This window comes from Cyprinodon tularosa, unplaced genomic scaffold (genome assembly GCF_016077235.1).
Source record: "Cyprinodon tularosa strain WSP-4 unplaced genomic scaffold, ASM1607723v1 ctg119, whole genome shotgun sequence".
NCBI lineage: Eukaryota > Metazoa > Chordata > Actinopteri > Cyprinodontiformes > Cyprinodontidae > Cyprinodon > Cyprinodon tularosa.
In genome coordinates, this window is record NW_024037992.1 from 1008761 (window position 1) to 1016115 (window position 7355).

The following is a 7355-nucleotide window of genomic DNA, read 5'->3' on the forward strand; positions in this document are numbered from 1 at the left end:
AGAGCTGGTCATGAAACCTGGAAGGTCAAAGAGATGGTGGGAAAAAAAGCATTTATTTTATTGTGTACTGTCGCCGTCTGAGCGGCTGCTCTGCTCTGATTGGCTCCTGTCGACTGTTTGGTCATTGCTGACTTCTCTTAGACGTCAGTGAATCAGTTGTTTCAAGCTGTGTAGATAAACACTACAGTGTGATTCACTGCTGCAAAGGACTATATAATTATGAGAGCACATCATTATGATGTTTGTTTTTTCAGGCATTGATATATGTCAGTTTATTTTTTTTTCCAAAATATGTTCAAATTGAACGGAAAACTGCTTTAATATTTTTCCCTCATCTGAGTTTCATCCCGCTTGTTTTGGTGGAAAAGGTCGAATGTTTGCCTTCCTACCGTTTGACATAAAACTGAGGGATTTTTCCGTCTCATTGGTCTGCAGACTTGAAAATCTGCAAAAGCTTTTTAATACTTTTTATTGAAATCCCTCCATGGTGATCAGAAGAAGTCATTCTACTAATCTGATTATTTGTATCAGCGGATGAGCAGTACGTGATTAAGATGCCAACATTGGGTACAGGATACCAGATTAACTGAGAAGTTTACATTCATACATCATCAGCACAGATATATATATATATATATATATATATATATATATATATATATATATATATATATATATATATATATATATATATATATATATATATATATATATAGCCATGAATTTATTCATGTAAAACAAGAAAACAGTGTCTAGAGCTTACCTGGAGGCTTAGGCCCCTAACATAATGCTTCTGCTGCCATGCTTGGCAGTTGGTACGTTGTGTTTTCAATCCTTTAAAAGTTCTTGTAGTATTAAAGAAGGTTTTTTTTTTTTTATGATTGGCATCCTCTTAATGCAGCAATGTCCCAGCGTCTTATAGTTTATATTCAGCTCACTGGTTTGTCCTAAAATATATGAGCTATGCTTAGAAGCCAGGTTTTAGGAAGCAAACAGAGTGAATTAATTGCAAATATTCCTCTCCCTTAATAAGTTATTAAATTATCCCAGCTGCTCGTTTATACAATTCTATTCAGTTTATTTCTATAGCTCCAATTCACATCCTGTCATCTCAGGTCACTTTCCAGTTCACCAGATCATCCAGTCAGATTGATTCAAACTTTTCTATCTAAGGAAAACCAGCTGATTGCATCGACTCATTGACTCTTCAGCAATCCCTCACACTAAGCATGCTTGTAGCGACAGTGGAGAGGAAAAACTCCCTTTGAACAGGAAGAAACCTCCAGCAGAACCAGGCTCAGTGTGAGCGGCCATCTGCTGAGGCCCACTGGGGTTCAAGGAGACAGAAGCAGACATAGAAAAAGAAGCATAGATACAAAAGGCAACCAGCTCCACAGGCGGCCCCGTCCAGGAAACACACAGCCAGGCAGACGAGCTCCGAGCCAGCTCCCATGTCAGAGGATGAAGAGAGCACATCCAGTTAGTCACAGTCAGAGAAACAGGACTACACTGGAAAACAGACCAAGCTCCAACATCTAGAAACAAAGGTGTTGATGGCAGCAGCACAGCTGATATTTCTCTCCAGGATGGAGTCACAGCCAAACAGGAACAGACCAGATGAAGCTACTATGAGAAAAAGCAGAGAGAGCAGAACGTTAGAGATTGAACTAACAGATTCTGCAGAGTGGGAGAATAGAGATAGAATGAAGCAGAAGGATGAAAAAAGGGGTCCCTATGTCCTCCAGCAGTCTAAGCCTATAGCAGCAGAACTATAGAGATAGCTCAGGATAACCTGAGCCACTCTAACTAGAAGCTTTATCAAAAAGGAACGTTTTAAGCCTAGCCTTAAAAGTAGACAGGGTGTCTGCCTCACGGACTAAAACTGGTAGTTGGTTCCACAGGAGAGGAGCCTGAGAACTAAAAGATCTGCCTCCCATTCTACTTTTACTCATGCGGTTTGCCTTCAACTTTCTGAACCAAATCTAGATTTTAAAATCATTGAGGTGATGTTAAAGAATAAATATCCTGAAAAAAGAGCGGTTCAGAAGCTTCAGAGATGGCCTTATAGCTGATCATGAATGTAAACTTCTCTCTGGCGAGGTGCTTGAAGGTTACTGCGCGCTACTGTTTTCAGTGGCAAGTCATTATTTTACTGTTTAACATTTGCTTTCATTGTTTAAACAATGTGGTCTGTTCAGCTTCTCACTCAAAAGTTCAGACTTTGACTGTTTAACAATCGTATTGACTTTTAGAAGATGTCAGTTCGGACTTTTTTCGTAATCTTGGCTACAATTTCTTTATTTAATAGTAACTTATTACATGACTTACCTCTTCTATAAAGGTTTGATAACTACGGGAAGTAACTATCAGCTAAAGGCTGTTTTACATTGTATCTGGATGTTTTGTCACTCATTTATCCTCAACGTTTAAAAAGTTTCTCTATTATGTAATTAAAAAGCCATTAAACACCTGAGTAAACCTTAAAAAGTAAATACAGCCATGGTTATTGCATTGATTTGCCTGTAGAGGTCCCTGATAACTCAAGCACAGCCAAAAAAAACCCAGAAACAAACTGAAACTTGCACTTTCTTAATGAAGCCCACTCATAAAAATCGACTTATGCAATTTATCAGAATAATTTGATCAGTCGAGTTGAACCAGTTAAATCTTTAGTAATATGTTCCTCTCTTTTTGAATCACTGGCTAAGGTTCATAAGCCAACTCTTAACATTATTACACCTGTTTCTAAATCTGCTGCTGTTGGACAAACTATAACAAACATCTTTGTTACCTTTTGGGTCAGTTGACTCTGCGTTGAAAGACGTGGTCTAAAGTTGTCAGCGTCTAACTAAAAAGGGAATGAGGACTTTTAACTTGAAGGGATCATTGTAAAGCGTTTTAGCTGTAATCTTTAAACCCTTTATCACACACATGCTTGCAACATGCATGCAGCTGTATGCACAGTTGCCAAAATGCAAACCCAGACTCTTAAAACAACAATACTTTCTGTGTCTTAAATGACTTGCCTGCTTCCCAGTAGTTGAAGTATGCCTTCCTGTAAAATAGATGAGGCAGAGATACACAAACTGCCCCAATATAACCAGTATATACTGGTGTGGTGTGACTCAATTACAAATTTTAAAGGGAGTTTTCCAGTAAAAAGCTGGCCTCTCTGTTTATCTGTCCTTTAAACGCTGACCTTGAACGCTGCGTTCTTTGTGGTGAGTGTTTGATATCTGTGTGGGTGCACATTACTTAGCGTTATCTTGTACGAAGGTGTTTTCCTGTTCGTCTTTCTCCATCTGTCTCCAAAAATCGGGGTTTGGATTTCTCTCTGTTATGCACTGCATGTTATCACTGTTATGACTTGCACTTTAAGGAGTATTTATTGAAATAAAAACCAACATGCAAGAACATCAATTCTGTTATTACGTTTTTTTTCCACATCTTGAGTTTTCATACACGCATACATAACACACCTGTTGCTTTTTACAGCGGTTTGTGAGAAGACGCATCACATGGACACATGCAAAACACTTAAATTACAGCAGATCGATCTAAAGGCTAGAAAACGCTGTTATGTAGTCATAACACAGCACTCCTTGGATCTTATGAACTCCAAAGTAAAAATACTTTTTTACATTTTTTTTTAATGAATGCTTTTCTGTGAAGTTAGTAGCAACTTTCATTTGCTTTGTGAGAAAGACAGTTTTACAGAGAGTTGCAGAAAGGTGAAGAAATCCTCCGCTTCCATCTGGGAAACTGATTGCTAACCCACAGCGTACCCAGAGTTAGCATATATTTGCAACGTAAAAGGCTCAGACTAAAACATAAGCAGTAATGAACGGCCCATACTTTCACAAAAGGTGGGTTTGTGTGCAGCCTTGTGAAGTAAGAAGAGTATATAATGTATTTACTATGGGTGTTATTATTTCAGTGACATGGAAGATGTCGCTGCTCTCTTTTAACAGCAGCAAACTCTTTTCTCTTGGAAAAGCACAGACCTTTGATGTCTGTTAGTATGGATCCTATAAACATGATCTGTTGAAAATGGCTTGAAACAGCAGCCTTCCAATAAGAGCCCAGAGTCCTGCAGGTTTTAGATGTTTCTGCTCAGCACACCTCAATCAAATGACTGCATTCCCTCCTCAGCAGCCACTGAGATCTGAGGTGTGTGAATGAATGTGGTGTAAAGCGCTTTGCTCTAGTCAATGATCTCTAATTATTCATCGGATTGCTGATTGGCTAAAAAAAGGGAAGCAACCGTCTGCCATGTTGGTACTCCCCACTCCCACGGATCCACACACGAATTAACAATGCATACATGTGTAGCATTGGGCTGGTATACCCAGCAGTTTTCTGCTATAGGAAGACGTTTCACATTTTATTTCCCAGTCAGTGGATGAACTAACTAATACATCTATATATACACTGATGGATCCTATAGTATAGTCTGTAGCGTAAACATTATTGTGGCAATCTCAGACTGATTCAAAGGTATTGACTAAATTTGCCATCGACATTGTTTCTAATGTTAGAAAATAGAAAGTAGCGTAAATAGAAAGTAATTCACTGTGAAATGTCAAAGTAGTAATTCTCTATTAAATGGATGATGCTGTAGTTTTTGTAGTGTTTTTGTAGTTGTCATTTGAAAAAGTCCTGTGCTGAAATATATTGCATGTTATATTGACGGAAAAAAAAGCAACTATGTATGTATGTATATATATATATATATATATATATATATATATATGCATGCATGCATCCATTAGCAGATATGTAAGATGCAATTAATCAATACATGTATATTACATGTACATCATCAATTAAGCACGTTTGGCTCATCTGTATTATTCTGCTCCTTTAACACATTAATTTTATTGCGATTTATTTGTATATGTTATATTGCATGATTTATAGACTTCATAATGACTATGCAGCAGAGATGGGAAGTAACGAAGTACAAATACTTTGTTACTGTACTCAAGTAGATTTTTCTGATATTTTTACTTTACTTTACTACTTATTTTTATGGCGACTTTTTACTTCTACTCCTTACATTTTAAAAAATTGTCTCGTTACTTTAGTTTTGAATCATTTCAATGGAGTTACCGTTATTTTTCACGTCATCAATACCAAATTCAATCTAATTGGATGGGAATCTACGTTGCATTTGACGCACCACTACAAGATGAATCGACAGATTCGGCGGTATTCATTGGCGGCAAATCATTGCAGCTTGGTGGCGGTGGCGTTAGCATAGTAGCATGGACGACGAGATGATTGAAAATGAACACAACGGAGATCTAGTCCTATTGGCAGACATCCATTTAAAATGTAGGCAACGGCATGAAAAAAGTGGTTTCTACTTTTACTTTGATACTTTAAGTAAATTTACAAGCCTGTACTTTGTTACTTTTACTTGAGTAAAGAAGTTTAATCAGTACTTCCACTTTTACCAGAGTATTTTTTAACACAAGTATCTGTACTTTTACTCAAGTACGGAAAGTGAGTACTTTTGCCATCTCTGCTATGCAATGTGATGTGCCTATTTTGTTTATTATAGGTTAAATCAATCTACTGATGCTATGAAACAGCCAGTCTGTGTCAAAGTAATGAATTTATCTTTATTTTAAAAGTCTTAAGCCTCCCTGAAAATGAGAACATCATCATCGTTGATCCATCCTGTAGCGCACAGATTGTTTACATTGCGAGCGGTCTAACAAGGGAGTACCAATATGGTTGCTGGTGGATTCACTTCAACCCTTTACTACCAAATGACTGTCAGCAATCCAGTTAATAAATAGAGATCAATGGGTCACATCCTCTGACTTGAAAAAGCGCTCTATAAGTAAAGCAAGGGCGTAGGTTTGATTTGAACTTTGGTAGGGACACTATTGGTCGGGTGTCATTGGTGCTATGCAATATGCATGCCCTTTTTTATGCTCGATGTGAGCATCCGTACTGATAAGAGGAATTCCTTGTTAAAAGAGAAAAGCAACATTTTGCTCCATTAATAAAAATGTTATAAGCTCTACACTCATTAGATGCTGTTTATCAATGTTTGAAGTATCACCGGCTCTGATGAATGTGGAATTAGGACTGTTTTCCACTTTGAAAATGGTTTCCTTTGAACGACTAAGAGAGAAGGTAAATACAGTATTTTCTTTTGAAGATATAGAATTGTGCAGAGTTAAACCCCACTCTAATAATTGTACCTACTATTCTCTCTCTGTATCAAGCAAAATAATACATTCATTAAGATATTAACTTCACTATAAAAGTTGAACATCTGGGCTGTAGTTACTCTGTGTAGACAATTACATGTATTTCATCTGGGGTTGAAAAAATTTTATCATATTAATTGATTATTTCAATAATCGTCAACTAATTTAGTAAGTGATTCATCATTAACTGTTGTATAGAGACTTTAAAACACACAGTAATGTAAATGTAAAATGTGCCTTTCCCCACAGAGCAACTCACTTAGATCAGTAATTATATCAAAATGGTAAAAATAAAAACAAAAACATGAAAAGAGTAATATCAACTAAATATCGGTAAAAGGAAACCCTCACATTTCCTTTTTTAGTTGGCTGTGGCTAAGAATCAGAAATGTTGATGCTTACAGCCTTTATTTGCCCATTTTTCCAGCAGTCTTCAGAACTCCTGGCTGACTCAGAATATTTCGTTTTATAAAAGAAAAAAAAAGGTTTTTGTTTTTTAGTGTACATATTAATTTTTTTTATCGGGACTAGTTTTGTAGCCTAATATTGATTGTAGTAACCGCTGCATTCTAGTGTGAATAAATTTTCAATGTTGCGCTCCAAGCACACGCGGACTAGAAAACAGCCAATCAGAGAGAGAGAAGGCGGAACTTAAGGCAGAACAACCAATGAGAGTGGAGTTAAACAGCGCAGCACAGTTCCATGCGCTGCTACATGAAAGGGACAGGAGAGACCAGGCAGAGGAGCTGCGAGAGGAAAAGAAGCCACTGCTGCAACAACTACTGCTGTAAATTATAAACATGTTGCTCACATCCAACTATTGGTAGGGACAATTAGGTCGGTTCAAAATTTTGGTAGGGACATGTCCCTATGGTCCCTATGCAAACCTACGCCCATGAAGTAAAGGTCATTTATCATTTGCCTGTTTTGTATCCATTTATTAAAGCCAGGTGTGTTAAGGCAGGGAAAACTCTAAAACATTCAGGGCAATAGGTCCTAAAGACCAAACCCCTGAACCAAAAACATTATCCATCATTTGTTAGTCTTTCACAGCTCTTTGGATTTCTTCCCTTTTTTAAAAACTCACAATCTTCCTGCTTTTGGTTACTGGTAACTTCACAACCTTTT